The sequence below is a fragment of the Rosa chinensis genome, chromosome 4, assembly GCF_002994745.2.
Source record: "Rosa chinensis cultivar Old Blush chromosome 4, RchiOBHm-V2, whole genome shotgun sequence".
NCBI lineage: Eukaryota > Viridiplantae > Streptophyta > Magnoliopsida > Rosales > Rosaceae > Rosa > Rosa chinensis.
In genome coordinates, this window is record NC_037091.1 from 31,881,813 (window position 1) to 31,901,362 (window position 19,550).

A 19,550-nucleotide genomic window follows, 5' to 3' on the forward strand; every position below is an offset into this window, starting at 1 on the left:
GATTTATCGGTTTTTAACCACCATACCCAGGGTCGTTATATATATATATTATATTACTGGCTAGCCTATTAGTACTCCTCCCTACTTACTATGTGTTCGTAGGCGAGTAGAGGAGAGCATGGGATGCTCTAGAGTGTGGGACACTCCGACCCGAGCCAATAAGGCTCCCTTCTTTTGTATGGTGACACTTCTTCCCCATATTTTATCGTTGCTTGACTAGCGGGGCTAGTCCGATTTTCACTGTAGCCAGCGGGGCTGGTCTTATTTTTCTGAGAAATGAGATTTCGGTTTTACGATATAGTTTTCGAATGTGGTGACTAGCGAGGCTAGTCGATTTATCGTTTTGGAATTCTTGGATTTAAAGCTAAATGTATTTTTCTAATTGTTGCATGCATCGGTTATTAAAGAGAATAAATGTGGGAAAGTATGAAATCCTTTTTCCTTTAAATTGTTTATTTTTGTCCACTCACGCTAACGTTTTTCGTCTACTTTCCCCTGGGCCTTTCGGTTTCTAATGCCCAGTTTGCAGGCGAATTAGTGGAGGTCGGGCGTACATGACATTTGAGGCATAGTTGTCACTACTTCCGCAGTGTAGGATCGCTTGATCCTTTACTCTTCTTTTATATCCCTGTGTATAGTAGTATTGCTCTGCATAACCTTGGGATTAGTATTTTGAGTTTGTGTTTTGTGAAAGTGGAGTTGTTGGTAATTGGGAGCAGGGTGGCTCCAGGAGTATAAGGTTGGTTTGCTTGAAGTGTTTAGTGTGTTTTACAGGTTTTTGGGTAGTCCATTTTAGAGGTGACTCTGCCAAATTTTTGGTAGAGTTATCCCTAACGTGGGCCCCACAGGGCCACCTCGGATTTCAGGGTGAAAGTCGGGGCGGGTCCTGTCAGCCAGTGTTGACTTGCACGTAGTAATCCTTCGACGGGGATCCGATTCCGAGCTTGGTGAAGTAGAGACCAGTCTCGGAAGGGTGGTTGTTGCCACCCAACTCCAGATCCACAGCTGATGAAGAAACAGAGAGGAGGTTCCGGCCGTGGCGCCAAGCGTCATGGGCTTTTAACTCACTAAGTGACCACTGCCCGCGACGGCCCTGGAACTTGTGACTCACCGAGAAGACCAAGTTGCTGGAAACATGTAGAATCAAAGAGACAAGTAGAAGAAATCCGAAAAGAACCGATCTTGATATTGGTCCAGGATCCATGTACAGAACCCTGATGGAATTCGATGCCAAGATTCGATTTTGAAGGGTGGATTGAAGCTTTTGGGGGAGTAGAAAGATGGTTTTTTTTTTTTTTGAAAAGTTGAGGGTGGTAAGATCTATTTGGGATTGGAGTATAGGACCCAGAAGCAAGAAGGAGACTTTTCTTAGTTTTGGGAGAAAAACCCAGATGGGAAACAATACCTAACTTGGATTGGAGAAGATTGGAGATGAGGGTTTTGGGGGAAAGTTTGAGACCAAATAGGGGTGTGTTGAGGAGGAGGCGTGGTAGGGACAGGTGGTGAGGTTGGGGGTGGAGGCGTCGACGACAGTGGTGCTTATGAACAGAACGGCTTGGGATTTAAGACGCAAAACCAACGAAGTAAAGAGAGAGAGAGAGAGAGACCGTTTTACCCCTCAAAATATGACACATGTCACACAAACTAACGACGTCATTGATGTCGTGTACATATGCTGGGTCGGGTTTGCAATTTGATGTACCAAAGTTTATATTTTAAAACTTCATGTACAAAAATTAATAGTGGGCCAAACTTCAGGTAGTATTTCTGAAATTTTCCCTATATATATATATATATATATATATATATATATATATATTTGGAACTTTGGATGAATTACACAGCATCAATTGATTTTAGTTGGCACCAACTAACACTGAAACAATTAAAGCTAAGTTGTTGTTTTCCTGTACGTAACTGGAGCTAAATATTTTGACCCAAAAAAAAAAATACACCTACTGGTATACATGTCGATCCTTACTGAGAATATATGCCAGACTGTACGGATAAATATAAAAAAATCCAAAAATTATGTCCTAACAAATTTAATAACATGCATGGATGCCATGAATGATCAGAAATAAATAGATATAGAGCACCAGAAGTACGTTGTTGCCCATTACCTAGTTGACAATCATGAAAACTGATTATTAATTGTAAAACATAGTTCTCATAAGTGGTAGGATATATATAGTATATACACACTTTGTTAATTACCGGCTGCCGTGAAATTTTGTATGTGGTTGGAAATGTACACTTTTGTTTTTGTATGAGGTATATACACCTTGTTAAGAGGCGCCTCTCTCTATCTCTCTCTCTCTCTCTCTCTCTCTCTCTCTCTTTCTCTCTCTCTCTCGTTTGTCCATGGCTTCACATTGAAGAAGTAAGGGTTTTTATCATGAGTAGGGTCTGTATTTTTTGAACTGGACAAAATGGTACCGAAACGAAAACGATCAAATAGGTACCTAAACTTATATTTAAAAACAAATTAATTAGATACATTTGTCCACCTTCTGTTAAATATCTGTTAAAAACCCTAAAAACAATTATGCGCCATGCATGTGCATCTATATGCCATTTAACTGAAGGTGGATGGATGTATCTAATTGATTTGTTGCTACAAGTTCATGTACCTATTTGATCGTTTTCTAAATTCAGGTACCTTTTTGTCCGGTTCAAAAAAGTACATACCCCACCCATGATAAAAACCCAAGAAATAATGGCAAAAAAGAAAAGGGTCAGTTTGAACACATCTCTACTACTATAAATGGATGTGCTTTTTTTGTGTCAAAAAGTTTCACCAAAATATAAAGTAATTAAAATACCCTTACATAACATAATTATCAAATGGGAGAGCTTCTAATGAGGATCTTATAATAAGGATCAAGTGAGGACATTTGAATGAATGGCAAGATGACATTCATGTTGAAACTTTAAAATATCAACTGAAGTTTGAAACACGCATCCAACCATTCATTTAAAAGGCCTCACTAGCTAGCTTGGTTCTTATTATAAGGTCCTCATTAGAAACTCTCTCATTATCAAATTAAGCCAATAGAATAAAAATAGGCAAAAGTGTAAAATTAAAAAAATAACCAAACCACCACTATTTCATTCTAAAAAAAAAACCACTATTCTTTTTAGTCAAATATTTGCCATCAACAACACAATATCATCTGCGAGAAATGCAATCATGTTGCTAGTAGCAATAAAGATCTTCCCTGTAATTACCCTAGCTATATTATGGGTTGACATTTTTTCTATCAAACATAGCATGACATGCATTTGAGCATGCAGGAGCTGAACTTTAATTGAAATTGTAATTTTTTTTCTTAACAAAAACTATCTTATTTATTTTCTTCACCAAAAAAAAAAAAATGATAAACAAAAGTCTCTCCTCAAGTTGCCCATAAATATAAGAATGATTTTGTAGCCCCATTTTATAATCTTAATTAATCCCCGCCTTCTGCAAACTATTCCCTCTCCGCACCATCTAAAATAAACCCTAATTCAAGATGAAAAATTTTCATGCCATGATATGTAACGCTAGCTTAGAGATCCTCCCAAACTTTGCCACCCTTTGGGAACCCGAAAGGAGGCAGCTTACCCTTGAAAAGCTGGAAAAATGTCAATCAGATAATATCTTAAGCTTAAGATAATGAGAAAATTATCATACATATATAAAAAATATATACCATCCAGTTGGGAACTTACTACTTTTTTTCCAGGCGTATATAATGATTTAGTAAATTGAAGCAAAAGCATGCAAAACGGGGGCGGCAATATTCCAAAAAAAATCTTCAAATTGACTATCTGCATGTGCAGCATAAATGCATGTCGAATTGATGCCATTGGCAAGTCAGAATTTATGTTGGATAACATATTAGATTAGGAAGATCTACTCCCAGGTCTTACGTACTTGGAGAGGATCGATCCACTTCAAGACATGCATCCTCAAACTTACAGTTTTGTGCTGCGTACTGTTATGTCATTTCCATGTGAACAATGTATTACGGTAATTTGAAAAGCCCTCTCGGAATACATAAAATCATAATTAAAGGAGTGATTCTGACACTTCACATTTTAACAGCTGCATACCAAAATCTCTTCTGTAAATTATAGGCGGTATTGCCTAAATCTATGACAATGACATGATAGATTCAAACTACTCAATCGGTTCCTTTACAAATTATCTAGCATGTATGTTAACATTTTGCTTTAAATGAATACAAGCCAAAAAGGCAAAGCACAAACGATCAAGAATGATGTCGAGCGAGAACTGAACTAGTCATGTGAGTCTCATCAGTCTTCACATTACCAGAAAAGTCACATAAAGACAAATATACGAGCCGCTATTTGGTAACTCTGGCCAATGAGCCATCACTTTAACGACGATTAATTTATTACCTATAGTGATTAGTAAGTTATCAATTATTCTCTAAGATGCACGTTCAGCTATCTGATTATATAACATTGTTCTAGCTAGTAAAGTTTTAAATAATGCTTGTTTCCTATGAACGATCTTGACTGGTTTAGTTATGAGACTAAATTGTTAGTGGCATGGAAGTGCAAAGTTAGTGGCATCCCATTACCAAATTGTTAATAGCTGGATTTGATAATTGGTTTGCTACAAGTTGGACTTCATATACCATTAAAGAAATGGTTCAGCTAGCTAGTAGTGATGAAAGGTTAACTATATAAACTGTGAACATCTTCCTCAATTCTCATTCAGAAACATCTTTACATCTTTAAGCCATTAAAGTCCCAAATTTTGGGGCGGTCTCAACAGTTGTCCTCTTTCAAAATGGCCAATCTTTGGCCTAGCCTGCTTTATGCCATGGCAATAGTCTTGATAGCCACCAGTGTAGCAGCTAGTTATGAGAAAACATATATTTATGCATCCCCACCACCACCATCACCATCATATAAACACAAGTCCCCGCCATCGTATTACTATAAGTCACCACCGCCACCATCTTATAAACACAAGTCACCACCACCTTATCACTATAAGTCACCACCTCCTCCATCCTATAAACACAAGTCATCACCATCATATCGTTACAAGTCACCACCACCACCCCATCACTACAAGTCACCAAAATATCACTACAAGTCCCCACCTCCTCCTTATGTCTACAAGTCACCTCCACCTCCCTCTCCATCTCCACCTCCTCCATATATTTATAAGTCACCTCCTCCACCGTCTCCATCACCTCCTCCTCCTTATGTGTACAAGTCACCACCGCCTGCTTTTCCCTCCCCACCTCCACCATACATCTATAAATCACCACCATCTCCCTCTCCATCTCCTCCTTACATTTATAAATCCCCGCCACCTCCATCCCGGTCACCTCCTCCACCATACATTTACAAGTCACCCCCACCACCTTCTCCATCACCTCCCCCTCCTTATATTTATAAGTCACCACCTCCCCCGTCTCCATCCCCTCCACCACCTTACATATACAAGTCACCACCACCACCATCTCCATCACCACCTCCTCCTTACCTTTATAAATCACCGCCACCTCCCTCACCATCTCCTCCTCCACCATACATTTACAAGTCACCTCCACCCCCATCTCTATCTCCACCTCCGCCTTACATCTATAAATCACCACCACCACCCTCTCCATCGCCTCCACCACCTTACATTTACAAGTCACCACCACCATCCTCGCCCTCACCTCCTCCACCATACATTTACAAGTCACCCCCACCACCTTCTCCATCACCTCCCCCTCCTTATATTTACAAGTCACCTCCTCCCCCCTCTCCATCGCCTCCACCACCTTACATATACAAGTCACCACCACCACCATCTCCATCACCACCTCCTCCTTACCTTTATAAATCACCGCCACCTCCCTCACCATCTCCTCCTCCACCATACATTTACAAGTCACCTCCACCCCCATCTCTATCTCCACCTCCGCCTTACATCTATAAATCACCACCACCACCCTCTCCATCGCCTCCACCACCTTACATTTACAAGTCACCACCACCATCCTCGCCCTCACCTCCTCCACCATACATTTACAAGTCACCCCCACCACCTTCTCCATCACCTCCCCCTCCTTATATTTACAAGTCACCTCCTCCCCCTCTCCATCGCCTCCACCACCTTACATATACAAGTCACCACCACCACCATCTCCATCACCACCTCCTCCTTACCTTTATAAATCACCGCCACCTCCCTCACCATCTCCTCCTCCACCATACATTTACAAGTCACCTCCACCCCCATCTCCATCTCCACCTCCGCCTTACATCTATAAATCACCACCACCACCCTCTCCATCGCCTCCACCACCTTACATTTATAAGTCACCACCACCACCCTCGCCCTCACCTCGTCCACCATACATTTACAAGTCACCCCCACCACCTTCTCCATCTCCTCCCCCTCCTTACATTTACAAGTCACCACCTCCCCCGTCCTCATCGCCTCCACCACCTTACATTTACAAATCACCACCACCTCCACCACCATACATTTACAAGTCACCTCCTCCACCGTCTCCATCACCTACCCCTCCTTATGTCTACAAGTCGCCACCGCCACCTTCTCCATCACCACCCCCTCCTTACATTTATAAATCACCACCACCACCCTCAAGGTCACCTCTCCCACCTTATCTTTACAAGTCACCACCACCTCCATCTCCATCACCTCCTCCTCCCTACATTTATAAGTCGCCACCACCCCCATCTCTATCCTCACTACCTGGCTACATCTACAAATCTCCACCTCCACCACCTATCCGTTATGTTAAGAAGTCACCACATTCAACATCTGCCGCACCCCCGCCATCAACTGTTCATTACTAAACTTATTGAATTTGTGTTTGCATTGTGTAAGTCTTGCAACTAACTTTAGAGCTTTATGTGTTTATCTTCCATTCATCTTCATTCTCTTGACTATCTATTATGTAAATTGACATATTGTCTTGCATCGCAGGTTGTCAATTGATAAGGCACATAATTGCTACAAGAGAGAGTTCTATCCTAGCAATAATTTGTTTGCATCTCATCAGCCTAAGATGGGGCCAGAAAAGTGCTGGAGAAAAGAGGCTGATTTCCAGATTTAAAGTGTTTTTTTTTTTTTTTTTTTTTTTTTTTTTTTTTTTGCAGCTTTGATGGTTTGATTATTTAAAAGTCATAAACAACCTTTTTGGTTTCACAAGTTGAAACTCGATGTAATCAATTAGATACTATAATTTATTCATCCCCTACATTTTGTGTTAAAGAGTTGAAGTTTATGAAAATGAGTTTTAATAATATTATGTAGTGTTATTTTGCTCTATTCATTTCAGCCCTATCAATTTGCCATATATCTTAAAATTGCAGGTCACAACTAGTAGAATTACGTACAATAAACCAACAAGAATCAGAGATAATTATGAAAGAATGTGATGAAATCATGGCATTAGCCTATGTTCATTGAAATTCGCCCGAGCCTATGAAAGCGCTACATATATACTATAATGAAAATCACCACATGAACAACCTAACCTTATGCCTATATGCTCAAACTTTCTTTAAGAGTGTTCACTTCTCTATGTAGATTGTGCCGACTCAAAAAAAATAAAGGTAGATTGTGCCAACTTTTTTGTTCTTCCATGAGACTTTCCTTTTGTTTTATTCGACTACGGTTTTATATTCTATTAGGATGAGTAAAACAATTAAAATCATTTCATTTTTTGGAATTTTATTTCTTAAAATCGTTTGTGCTCCCAAAATTTTAATTGATCACACAAGTCTTTATGCTTTCTAATTTGATCAATCATAGCCAACAGCCAACTAAGTTGTCAATTTCTCAATAGATTGTTCTCCTACTAGGGTCAATTTCCATGTAAAGGGAGTGTGATGCCCTGGAAATTCGTATTTATTTTATGAGGATTTTCCAGAATTTAATTTTATGGTTATTGGACGGTTTCATGGCTCGTGGACGGAGCGGAAGTGTTTTGGACGATTTTTTATTCGAAAAGTGTGGATTTAGGGGGGGGGGGTTCAAGGTTGACTTTTGATACGTTGAGATTCTCCGAAAACTTCCTTCACAAAAGTCGTAGAACGTGTCGATATGAGTTCGTGGACATGCGGAATGTGAAAATCGGAGTTCGTATGAGGAAGTTATGGCTTTCGGAAAAAGTTTCCGTTTTAGTACAAATAGGGATTTTCTGAAAATTATTTCATAAATTCCAATTTTCCATTTTTGGAAACTCCTTTCTCTCCGTTCTCTCTCCTCAGCCTCCACGCAACCCGACCCGAGTTTTCCGGCCGTTCCTGACTTCCGCCAACGACGAGACCAATGCAGATGTGGTCGCCGTTTTCTTGCCGTCCTCCCTCTGGTGCTCAACGGTGATGGAAACCACCGGAAAGTGGAGATTGGAGCAACTACAGTCGACATGATCGGAACCCGGTCGGAAGTTCACTTTTCCGGCGACGTATCGGCCAATCCTTCGTGGTTTTGGAATCTCCTCCTCCTCTTGATCATCCTGATACCCGCCTTAAGGGACGATTTTGTGTGTGGAGAGGAAGATCAAGGGTTGAAGATCAGCGGTGCTCAGTGAATCTGGAACTTGATCAGACGGCAGCGATTGGTTGATATTGCAAGCTTGATCTAGGACAATCTAGGCCAAACCAGACTTAGCTTCAGGTATGAAAGTTGCTCTACTCTTCGTGATGAACATTTCTGGATGGCTTGATTGTTGTGGTTTTGAGTTTTGGCCGGTGGTGGTTGTGGTGGTTGCACCACCTACTATGACGGCGTTTTGGCGGCCTTCCAGCCATGTAAGGGATAGTTTCTGGTATTATATATCTTCTACTTGCGATATAAGCGTTTCGATATATAATATGCAATTTTTAGAGATCGTATGATTATATTATGATTTTTACGGTTTTGGACCGTTCGATGATTCGATCCGTGAGGATTTGAGCGTCCGATCGACTTGTGATTTTGACATATCGATCGTAGAAGTATTTCGGAGGCATTGGGTGGTCTCGGATGTGTTTTCGCCTCAATTAGCGTCACTTTGGGAATTTTAGTTCGATTTAGGGTTTCGAACGTTATTCCTTGTGTTTCATTGACTGAATCAAGGCTGTACTTTCCTTAGGTATTTGACGGAGTGCGTTTTGTAAGTAGGCTAGTGGTGTGAAGACGCAGCGGGAATTTCGAGGTGAGTAATCTCACAAGGTTCGTTAATGAACAGAATACCCTTATTGCTTTGAGAGTTATTTTGTAACTGCAAACTATAGTTGGTATTAGTAGGCATTCATGAGCGGATGATTACGTATATATATATATATATAGATATATATATATATATATATATATATTTACATGAAATATATATGTTTTGGTGGATCTATAGATCTATGGAAACAATATGCATGAATGATGCATTTTATTGTTTAAGATGTGACTTTTCGGAAAACAAATGGTGGGAAATGGTATTTCTATTGTTTTGAAAAGTGTTTGAGGATTTGAGAGTCATAGGTTGTGATTTCTCCTTTTGATTTGATTTAACGTTTTGATCCGACAACCGGTGGTCTGAAGATGTGAGAGTCACAGCAGGTTGTGATTTCTCCTTTTGGTTGATTTAACGTTTTGATCCAACAACCGGTGGTCTGAGGATGTGAGAGTCACAGGTTGTGATTTCTCCGTTTGATTTTATTTAACATTTGGGGTCCAGTGTGACTCGTTTAATGTTTTGATCTGAGGGTTAGGTTGGCCTAAGGATCCGGGGTTGCAAGTTGCATCCTCATGGCAATGTTATATCGTAAGGTTAAACCTTGGCCAGGTGACAGGTTACGATTCAGTTATAGCTCTAGTCTGTCTACCATGGTACCTCATGGATCTAAGTAGGTTACTTACGACTCCTGGGTACGTATTTGTCTAGGTTGGACTGAAGATTCATATTTGATTTTTTAGGTTAACAATTGATATGATTTGATGTGTGTGTTGGTATTTGTCCAGGTTGGACCAAAGATTCATATTCGATTTGTTAGGTTAACAATTGATATGATTTGATGTGTGTGTTAGTATTTTGTCCAGGTTGGACCAATGAATCATATTCTATTTGTTATGATTGATGTGTGTTGATGTTTTGTCCAGGTTGGACTGATTTGATGTTTTGTTGTGGATTGACTTTTATTATCCAGGTTGGATCGATTTATCATATTTGAATTGTTAGGTTAACGATTTATATGATTTTGTCACGGTATGACTTTCGTTGTTTTCTTTTGGGAAAAGAATATTGTTTTGGGAAGCATGGTATGTTTTCCTTATTCTCGAGTTGAAAGGTTTTCCTTGTTTTTGGCTTGAGTTGTGTGTTTTGAGTTACTCATACGAAGCGCAAAAACTTACCGGATTTGTTGTGTGACAACCCGGTGCACTATTCAAATGGTGTAGGGGTTAATCTTGCAGGTTAGGATAATCGGGGCTGAAGCTGAGATAGCGCATTTGCAGTTTTACGGTAGGAAGCCATTTTTGTGACTTTACTGTTGATAAGGACTTCCGTTGTAGTGAGCTCTGAGGAGCAGTTACGTTTTATTTTGTTGTTGACAATTTAATTCGTAAGCTTGTATAATATATAACTCTGTGAAGAGCGAGTGTATATTAACTTTGGGGGTTCAAGGCTTCAATATGTACTTGGTTTAAAGGAAAGATGTTTCAAGGTATTTTGTATTGATGACTAAACGATCACGCATGTATAATTATGGGATTATATATCGATTTTTATTATGTTTAAAAATCAGGGGCGTGACAGGGAGTGTTTCTTGGGTGACCCTAGACCGAAAAAATAAGGGTCAATGACTTATAAGGCCACTTTTAGTAATTTTATTATTCTCTAGGTCAAAAAAATATCTTTTTTTCCTTTATAAGACAACCAAAATATGCGAGTCATGTTCTTATGCAAAGAGTTTGCTTCCTTTGCAGTCATATTCTCACCAATATGAAGCATGACATTATCAACAAGATGCAGCTCAATGGAGCTCTTAGCTTTCTTATTCTTCTTCGTCCAATCTGTTTCAGACATCATTGTAGGCTTCTCTCCAATTGCCTCGTCAACCTCTTCAGAAAGGGGTGAAATGTTATAAGTTGTGGGATATAGTTAAAGATGAAAGGGTAATCTACACAAATGTTTTGTTTGATGAGATGACTATGCCGTTAAATGAGGAGATTAATAGCAAGAGGGAAAATATTGATATTATTGAAGAAGAAGCAATCAAGATCTCATTGGCTAAAGCATCAGATGAAAATTCCCAAGCTCAAGTGGAACAAATTGAGTGAGTAGAGAATGATCAAGTAGCTATTGAGGAACCAAAGCATCAACAACAGTCACCAATTAGGGCTCAGGTGGAGCAATCCCCACAGAGGGGTCAAAATTCTGAAATTCCACCAGCACTTAAGTTGTTTCAAAGATGCATAGCATTTGACAAACCTAAAAGGAATCCAAAAAAGATACGAAGATTTGGGTTTGAACTGGAAGAAGATGCGAGTCATGTTCTCACCAAAATATAAGAAATCAATATGTAGAAAGATGCCACTGTAATTTTATTTTCATTATTTATGAAAATGGCACTGCTTCTAAATAGCTACTAGCACCGAATAAAAAAGTTATTGTCGACAAACCAAAAGTTATTATTTGACAAATCAAACAAACTATTGTCATTCTTCACAAAGTTATTGTCATCCTCTAGAAAAGTCACAATCATATTTCTAAAACCTACTGCCCTAAACAAAAATTTATTGCTTATGAACTAAAAAGTTAATGTAATTCTCCAAAAAAACTATTAATCTTTTGAAAAAACTGTTGGCTTCTTCAAAAAAATTATTAACCAATCTTGGTTTCAGTTTTGATTTGTTGGAAAATGAGGTGGCTACAAGTCAAGCTACAATGAAGGAAGAGATCAAAATCCAAACTCTTCAAGAGGAAATGGAAGATGGAGCAATTCACACCAAGGAAATTTTAGGTTTGGTAAGTCTCAAATTCAATGTTATAGATGTGGAAATATTGGGCACAAATCTATTGAGTGTGGAAATGGTGTTGGATACTACAAAGGGAGGAGCAATTATGCAGAAGTAGATGAGAAAGGAACCTTGTTATTAGCCTTCCAATGTGAAGAAAAAACAAAGCAGAATGAAAGCCATGGTATTTGGACACTGGAGCAAGCAATCACATGTCCGGTGACAGAGACATGTTTGTGGATCTTGATGAATCATTCAATGGCAAGATCACATTTGGAGATGAGTCCCGTGTTGCTGTTAAAGGGAGAGGGAAAATCTCAATTTATTTGAAAGATGACAGCCAGGAATTTATTTCAAATGTTTATTATGTGCCCTCATTGAAAAACAATATTTTGAGTCTGGGTCAACTTCTGGAGAAAATATATACTATTACTAACGAGGATTAGATGATATTAACCCCTCTGCAATGGTCTGAAAGGGGTGCTTAAGCACCCACACAACTCCCAAGGAGACCACTACAACTGGGGGCCCACCGCCCATCCCTCGCTAGAAATTTTATTAATAAAAAGGTGGCCGAAAGGCCAAAGTACATGAGGTGGGGGACTATACCAAAACCACCTCCAAAAAGAAAGGCCACTAGAGCTTGTTTATGTTGATGTCTGCGGCCCAATCAAACCAAATTCTTTTGATAAGAATAATTATTTTTTGCGACTTATTGATGATTTTAGCATAAAAATTTGGGTGTATTTTTTAAAAGAGAAATCGGAGGTGTTTGGTGCATTCAAAAAATTCAAGGTTGTTGTTGAAAATATGAGTGGTTGCAAGATCAAGGCATTGAGATCTGATCCCGAAGGGGAATTCACTTCAAATGAATTCCAAAAATTTTGTGACGACAATGGAATTCGCCACTTCCTAACAGTGCCATACTCTCCTCAACAAAATGGCGTAGTGGAGAGAAAATAGATCAATTCTCAATATGGCTCGAAGCATGATGAAGAGCAAGGGCATGCCAAAAGAATTTTGGGCTGAAGCTGTGGAGTGTGCAATTTATATTTTCAATCGGTGTCCTACTAGAAGCTTGTGGAATCAAACACCCTAAGAAGCATGGAGCGGAAGAAAGCCCAGTGTGTTCCATTTAAGAGTATTTGGGAGTATTGCATATACTCATATACTAGACCAAATGCGTTCCAAATTGGATGACAAACGTGAGAAGTTTATTCATTGGCTATGATGCTTCCCCCAAATGCTACAAATTTTACAACCCCAACAAAGGCAAGGTTGTTGTTAGCAGAGATGTGGAGTTTGATGAAGAAGACAGCAGGAATTGGGAAAATCAAGACAAAGATTACAATTTCTTTCCTTTTTGGGAAGAAGAAGAAGAAGTTGTGCAAAGACATGAAGAGGAACAACAAACTCCTCCTCCATCACCAATTCAAGATGATTCACCACCAAATACAGGACGTCAAGGAAAGAAGAGCTTGAATGAAATCTATGAGGTAGCTTTACCGGTTGATGATGTTAGTTTATTTTGTTTATCTGCTGAATGTGAGCCAATAAGATTTGAAGCAGCTGTTCAAGAAAAGAAATAGAGGAAAGCAATGGATCAGGAGATTGAAGTCGTCAAGAAAAACAATATGTGGGAGCAAACTGCCTTGCCAGAAGGCCAAAAGACCATTGGAGTCTACAAGGCCAAGAAGAATGCAATTGGAGAAGTGAAGAGATACAAAGCAAGGCTTGTTGCCAAGGGTTACAACCAAAGACCTGGCGTCGACTATGATGAGGTATTTGTTCCTGTTGCTAGGTTGGAAACCATAAGATTGGTTATTTCTTTGGCTACGCAAAATAAATGAAAGATTTATCAATTGGATGTGAAGTATGCTTTCTTTGAATGGAATGTTAAAAGAGGAAGTGCATGTTGATCAACCCATGGGGTATGTGGTGAAAGGGCATGAAGATAAAGTGTTTCGTCTCAAGAAGGCGCTCTATGGGCTCAAGCAAGCACCAAGAGCTTGGAATAGCATAATTGACAAGTATTTTAAAGATAATGGTTTCAACAAGTATCCACATGAACATGCTCTTTATGTGAAGGTGAATAATGATGGTGATAGGCCTCATAAAAAAGCCAGCGGATTTAGTGGGCCAATGGAGGCCCTCTTGCCCTGAGGGCTAAAAGTCCCTGCCCGGCCCGTTAAAAAACCTGCCTCGGTGGGTAGTGGGCCGGCCCACCAAAAGCCCGCAAAAATCCGGCCGGTAAAAGCCCATAAATATTATATATATATATATATATATGTGTGTGTGTGTGTGTGTGTGTGTGTTTATAAATACACACACACACATAGATACACTACACTAAAAATCTTATCAGACAACGGCAAAAAACTATTGTGGGATTTGGAGACCCACTGTTGTAGAGTGAGCCGTTGTCTGATCATCAGACAACGGTGAAACACAGTTGTGTGAGAAACACATAGACAACAAGTATGTGTTATAACTGTTGTGTGATAGCTCGGCAGAGGCCAGGCGCAGCTGTGCAGCAGTTGAGGCGCTGTCTTCAGACAACAGTGCCAGTTTTAAGCTGTTGTATGTTTAAGTGTGTCAGACAACATTTTTTTATTTTGTCTGTTGTCTGATTGATTTTCAAACTTCAGTTCTTGAACTATATCTGTTGTCTGATTAATTTTAGGACAACAGAGTTCAATTGGTCCTGTTGTCTGAGTATAAATTAGAAGACACTGATTTGTTAAAAACCGATGTGTGATATGAATGATTGCCATGTGTTTCTGTCCCATTTTTGGCCATTCAAACAACGGGCAGTCATCTATATCTAATCTGTTGTGCGATCATTTGAGCATCTCATTCCTGAATTAGAGAGTACACCATCAAATACAAACATTGCAAACCATTAAATGAGAAATCTAACCAATAGCCCTGCGTGATGCTGCGGGTTTGCATTGAAATTTTGTATGTAAAACAGTCCATAATCATAACCTAAGAAACATTAATTGAAAATGTTATAACTTTACATATTACAGAAGTGGTGTTTAAACCAAACTCATATTTTTAAATAAGAAGTTAAGCTCTCGGAGGAGGAGAATTGTGACCATGACCATCACTTAGTGTGTCTTTAACAGGGATTTTAAGATTCCAAGTTCATGTTGAAGCTCCAACAAACTGTGAAATCCCTTTTAATGGTTCATCAGTTGGAGTCATCTTTGTGGCTGTTTGAATGATCAGTATAGAGTCAAGAACAGGAACAAATTCAACTCCATAGCTCACATCCCACCCAACTACAGAGTTCCCATATGATGGTGCACTTCTACAATTTATTGACATCCAATTCAATAATGTAAGCTTTGATTCATCATCAGACATGCATGAGTGGGATTGTTTGGCAGTGCTTTTATAAAAGTGCCTTCTCTCACTGACATAATTTTATTTAATAATTTTTTTTTATAAAGTGCAGACGCTTCATGTAAATGCACCGTGAACATTTCTTAATGAAACAATCAATCATTTTATATATGAAAGCACTATAAGCTATTTCTTCCAACTTTCAAACCACTCCAAAAAGCTCTGAAGAGTGTTTGAAAGCTTTTTTTACCATCACTAAAAGCCTGAAAGTATTGCCAAACAGGCCCCGAGTCGTGGACTATAAATTTTGTGCTCAGAATGCAAATAGATCGTATATATCAAATAATAATATAACAACAAAGAAGAAGCAATCTAACCTCATAAATTATAATTTCCAGAGTCTTCTTTGTCCCAAGTTTGATGGTTACTTCAGCGACCGGATCAGCAATCATGAATTCTGGGTTGCACTCACAGTAATCCACACTTAAACCTCCATATTGTATAGGAACATGCTCAGCAGAAATGTACCTACAGCATCATGTGAAATTTTAACTTCAAACCAACCAAGTCTATAAAAGGGGATATACTCTACAGTAACCCCTATTGATCAAATCATGCAATGTCAGATAGACAGAAACTATACTAATTTGAAAAGGATCTCTGCAGATTTGGCTGGGCTTGCAAAGACAAACTTGGTTTTGGTCCCCTGTGTCAAGAAGGGGCTTATCAATATGTAGAATGCAAAATACCAACCATGCATGGAGCAGTCTTCTCATCACATACACAATAGATCACGCAAAAGCAGTTATATTTCACAAAAGCAGACTGAAACTAATCAAGACTGGAACTATTTCCTACTCCTTACAGATGAACAAGTACACAAAAGCATCGCATTTCAGAGATCTGATTTCACTACTAACCACTGGAAGCCATAAGCCGAGACCCTTAAGACCCAACAACAAAATCAGGAAGAAAAGAACAAATCCGATGTAAGTGACATTAACGAACTGAAGCTTCTAATAAGACTAACATGGTTCACAAATATAACAGGAATGTATATTCTCAAAAAGCTCTCAACATAGATAATTGCAAGACCACAAGTAGAACATAAAGATCAAATAAAGGGAAAGAACTAACAGGTTCTCTACTTCTCCTTTGTCTAAGTCAGAATGGTAAATTAAACTACTTTTCAAAGTATAATCGACAACCTGTCCCAAAATGGTAAATTAAACTACTTTTCAAAGTATAATCGACAACCTGTCCCAAAATAGCTTTACAAGATGGTGCATGCTAAACAATCAAAAATACTACAGCTAATCACTATTAATTCTAACTAGAACAAATAAACAACTTTATACCCAACTTTTCCTCAAACGTCAATTTAGAACAAGGACATCAAAGAAAAGAAAACAAACAACAATTGCATATATAACCAACCAAGAAGCAAACAAATTCTAAGAACTAAATTAATTAAAACCAAAGCTTAGATTTCACACTAAAGGAAATACAATTTGCCAAAACTTGTTCTTTGACTAAGTAAAGAAAATCAACTCAAAAAAATAAGCAAATGGTTTGCTGAAATCAAATAAAAACTACTCCTCATCACCCAAATCAATAAACAGCTAATAACGTAATACCCAGACCAATTAACAAAACAATCAAATCAGTGAAGTACGACCAACATAGTAGACATAATGATCTTGCACAAAACAGCACCCACATTTGGACAACTTTCTCAGCAAAACAAACCGAATGGAAACCCTTCACTTCTGAAAACTTCCTCCCTTTGCCTTCCCACAGTTCAGTTCCAAGAGTAGAAAAATCAGACTCTCATTCCCAATCGTTCATCCTTTCTCTTCATCTTCCAACACTCAATCAAAACTCATACAATTCTATAGCTTCACTCTCCTCTAATCTAGAAATACCCAATCACAGCATTTGAGAAAACCCCAAACTCTTAAACTCTCTCTTCTCAATCCCTCTCTGTCTCCCCCTTTCTACTTCTCATTCTTCTTTCTTTTTCAACTAGTCGCTCTCCCCTCCCCTCTCTTTTCTTTCTTCTTCCTCTTTTCATCTCCCTCTTCTCCCTTTTCTTTTCCCGTTCTCTTCCTCTTCTTTCTAGTTTCCATCTCTCTATTTCTTTCCTCTTCCCCCACCGTCAGCAACCAAAACCCACACCTTCTTATCTCTTAACAATTACAAAAATAAATAAAAAGTAACAATAGATAAAAAAAAATCTAATATATATATATATATATATATAACCGAAAATTTAATTAGCAAAAAAACCCACAAAATTTAAGGAACATAACATTTTAAAAAGTCTAACTCAAAGACAATAATCCAAGTAAGCTTCAAAGTCGGGGGCGGGCTATAAACAACAACTCTTCAAGCCAGATTAAAAAGCCACCAGTAAATTGGTTACCAAGCAAACATTCAAGGTAACTTCTGAGTACAAAGCCACTGTGGGTCCATAAACGCTTAAGAATAGAGAGGAAAGGAAAGAATACACATACATAAAAGTCAAATAAGGAGAAATCATATCAGCTAAACAATCAAACAAACTGCTATTTGAAAAATTTCTCTGTCTGAAGTATGTTATTATAATCAGAAGAAATAAGCAATAGAGTACAATATCCTCTTAAATATCAACGCCCCAGCATTACTCACTAAAACTCTGTAGAGTATGAAGGAAAGAATAGGAAGTTATCAAAATCCAAAATCGCAGATGGATAAGTAGTACCTACCAAACTCTTCAACTACAGAACCATGATGAAAATCCAATGTGGCTTCCACAACTTCTGGAAAGAGAACTACATAATTATGCAGAGAGGTGAGGCTCCATCTGACTCGGATTGAAGGTACCTTCATTATTCTTATGCAGTTCAAATTCAGTCTCTTCTACTACAAACCATTGAATTAGACCTTGTTCTTAACATCGAGACATTTGTACATAAAAAAGAATCATAAGATAAAACTCACCCTCTAATTTCTGCGAGATCACTAGTATATTCATAGCTAAGAGAGTAATAGAAGTAAAGCCTTGATGCCAGGGCATCAATAGTTCTGAAGTACATGTTCTTTAGTCATGAAGCCATGAAGAACAATCAGAAACATGATACCTGATAAACAAGTGAAAGAAGAGAAAGGAAGAAACTGTTGTAAAGAAATGGATAGATTGCTGTCTTTCTACCTTAAGTACTGCTGAAACTTCCCCCTTGCATCAAATTCAGTTTTGTTCACTTAACCCTGCAAATCAACAATAAGTTTCTCTGTATTAGAAGAATAACATGTTCCCTGTACTGTAAGTTAAAGATTATGTCACAGGTAGAGAAAAAAAAAGAATAGAACAAAATGTAGAATAACATATTCGAGTACTTAGAATGTATTTACCAGCACAGGACATTTCACCAGAGGGATTTATCAATATTCTGCACAATAAAAAAAATCAGGTCTTGACACATACACATGCATTAACATTATCTAGATAGAGTAATTTTCACACCCTAAAACATTATCAAGTCTTTTCCAATTATTTCCAAACATCTGGAAATATACCAAATTGAAACATTAGCTCAAGGATTGCACATTTCTTTGAATATGATACGCTAAAAGCAAGCATATAATTTAACCCTAAAAATGTCATCGTTAGTATATAGTAAATAGGGATCGTTCTATTTTGGGGATTGAGGGTACACCTGTAATTGCAAAAGCAACTAAAGAATTAATAAAAAGTATAAAATATTATTTACAAAAATAAAACAAACAAGAGGGGGTTTTAGGATTATTAAATAAATAAAATAAAGAAAACATAAAAACATATATACAAGGGTGGAACGCAAGGAATAAAGATCAAACCACATCCGTATGCAAGAAATCCAATCACAATTCCTATAGTTGATTATCTATGTCATGAGAAAGAAGTTGACCATGTGAAACGTTAGAAAGCAAACGATTTCCCATTTTTTACTTTCTTTGAATAATTAATCTAAGTGAAAGCACCTAAATCAATCCTATTGAACATCCAATCATAGTCTAGAAAGCTAGCTAATCAAGAACACATTCAACGCATGAAGAACAAAGAAAGGATGTCAACCAAAGTGCACAACCTAGTTATGAATAAGTTCACCTATTTGCAATCCTCCTTAATTGATTTCGACTTTTGTCCAAAGCCTTCACTACTTAAATTAGCTCCAATTACATGCATATATCCTAA

The 19,550-nt window shown here is 38.2% G+C and overlaps 1 pseudogene; it reads left to right on the plus strand.

The window, feature by feature from the left end:
* The first annotated feature begins 4,745 nt into the window (after nucleotides 1–4,745).
* LOC112201029 lies at nucleotides 4,746–7,098 on the plus strand (annotated as a pseudogene).
* The last annotated feature ends 12,452 nt before the right edge of the window (nucleotides 7,099–19,550 follow it).